The 2427-nt window shown below is 44.7% G+C and overlaps 1 protein-coding gene across 1 annotated transcript in view; it reads left to right on the top strand.

The window, feature by feature from the left end:
* The first annotated feature begins 11 nt into the window (after nt 1–11).
* Nucleotides 12–2427, top strand: part of srrm3 (serine/arginine repetitive matrix 3) — a 68778-nt gene continuing 66362 nt past the window's right edge. Inside the window, exon 1 of the mRNA XM_031857403.1 lies at nt 12–88. The gene's annotated coding sequence lies outside the window, so the exon portion shown is untranslated. The remainder of the gene's footprint in view (nt 89–2427) is intronic.

Genomic DNA, 2427 nt, shown 5'->3' with positions numbered 1-2427 from the left:
CCCCCCCCCCCCCCTCGAGTCACAAAAAATACTGCGAAATATCCGCCAGAAACGCCGACACCAGCGAGGCAAAAGACCGCAGGAAAAGGTAAGAGTTTTCGAGGGAGCTCAAATGGGATCAAGTTGGTGGAGGTAGCGGGGATAATATAACGGGCAGCATCACTGAAGAAGAACGAGCTCCCGTTCCAGGACCATAAATACAGTATGAGCGCATTAAGGCGGTGTTATCGTTCGCTTCTCGAGCTGTTTGTTGCTGATATATTCACCCTGTGGTTAGTTTAGTAGAGGGATACTTCTGTGATAAAGGGCTTTGCGGTGATGCCGTGTTTTTGCTGGGCAGCCTCTCCTCGCTTTGCAGATGGTGGTGTGTTTTTTTTTTTTTTTTTTAATAACTCGTCGATTTCCGTTGCCACACTGTGACCAGCTGCTGTGTTTTTTTGTTCTCTATTTTCTCTGTCCGAGCTGCGGGGCATTTAATGTCACCGTTCTTATATCGTTGCTATATTTTGTGAATTGAGGGGCGTATTGCGTTGGTTAAACCGCCCCCACTCAGTTTACACATTTACGGGATTACCCAGAACACATCAGTACATCTGTTTATACACTCAGCATTGTCTAAAACAGGTCGGTGATAGTTAAATATGAAACTGGATTCTCTAAAGGAAGCAGGGATTTGAACCAATTTAGTTCATAAGGATGCTTAATTGTCACGGGCTGGGCAGTTAACGAATTTACATTGAACATTTATGAGTTATTGTGAATAGTTTGTTAATAGACAAAGACTATTATTAGCTCATATGTTGTTTTGTCAATCTGGCAGATGAGCTTTAACTTTACCCTGTTTTATTCTTCCTGTACGTGAATCCTTTAAAATACTATAACGCTCACTGAACCTGTCTTTAATGACTCTCACGCAGATTACCCGGTGTTGTTCTATTGATAAGGGGCAGTTGTGTGAGTCCTGTCATCGTGCGCTGGGGGGCAAAGTGTCAGGTCTTGATCTGTGCTGTAAGAAAAAAAGCAGTCAATGTATCGGGATTAATGGAGTTTTTCTCTAAGATAAAAGCATGAACATGTAGATCACTTAACAAGGATTCAGAATGAGCTTAATTGAATTGCTGTGGTGGCTTTTGCAGTCATTAGGCTGTGTACGATCCCTTTGACATGCCAACACATAATGTAACAAATATTCAAAACAAATGTATAATAATCTTCTTTAATATTGAAATATGATATGTTATAGTCACACAGAAGAAGAGTGAGCGTTCATCACAGGACATCCCCACAGGGAGAGTAAAGTGTTTTGATTTATTACACAGAGGATCTCAGTGCTCGTGAACAGCTCTGACCCATCTGCAAAAACGTGGAGTAATGTATTGCGACACGAAATATTAATGCTAGAGCTGAAACAATTAGTGGAATCCATTAGTTGATTTACAGAAAATGATTTGGCAGCTTTTTCCATAATCAATTAACCATTTGAGTCATTTTTCAAAGCAAGAATGCCAAATGTGTGATGTTTCCTCTCGAATGTGAGCATTTGTAAACTGAATATTTTTGATTTTGGACCGTTGGTTGGACAAAACAAGCCTTCTGAAGATGTCCCTCAGGATTTGGAAAAATCTGGAGGACATTTTTCATTATTTTCTGATAAACTTGAACGCTTAATTAAATGGGAATGAATCAATAACGAAGATAATCATTAGTTTCAGCCCTGACTGACAACAAAAAACTCACAATCCAACACGCTGCTGCAAATTTCATTACGGTATACTGCTTTGTGTCATCTTTCACAAAAGCCTACAGCAGCCCATCCTCAGCATCGCGATTGACAGTCTGGCCCATGAACACCCAGTGAATCAGTAATCAGCGCTCCCTGTGTGACATGCGGCTCGGTTAAAAAGGAAAAGTCAGCAGGACCCGTGTGAGTGACGGGACAGCAACAGCGCTGACCAAACACACGGCTGAGTGGGACTCGAGCACCACTGTGGTGCCGGTCTGTGGCCAAAGTAGAATACCAGTGTGTCTTGGAAAGTGGGTCTTCCTGCTGTCTGGAGGGATCGGCCCAGGTGAGGTAACAGGCTGATCGAGGGATTAGCCGCTCATAGAAGGCGTGAGGAGAATGTCAGTCACCCTCGCTCTATCTTCCCCCACCGTCTGTCTCTCGGTTTCTCTCCCCACAAAGCATCTGTCTCCTGCCTGCTCCTCGTTCACATTGTTCCTGGACGAGCAGCGATACCACCACTACTCTGCAGCATCTCAGTGGTGTACCCCCTCCCCATATGCAGCCTCTGTCAGTGCAGGCCTCCCTGCGCTCTCCTCTTTTCTCCTTCCGCTGGCTCCTCCTCATGTCCTACTTCCTTCCTTTTCAGCTCTCCTGAAGGGCGAAGCCGCTGTTGATGAAGGGGGGGGGGGGGGGGGGGGGGG

The sequence above is a fragment of the Anarrhichthys ocellatus genome, unplaced genomic scaffold (genome assembly GCF_004355925.1).
Source record: "Anarrhichthys ocellatus isolate YVR2014 unplaced genomic scaffold, GSC_Weel_1.0 scaffold18, whole genome shotgun sequence".
NCBI lineage: Eukaryota > Metazoa > Chordata > Actinopteri > Perciformes > Anarhichadidae > Anarrhichthys > Anarrhichthys ocellatus.
Note: the sequence above shows the minus strand (reverse complement) of the source record. Positions and strands in the feature narration are given on the sequence as shown.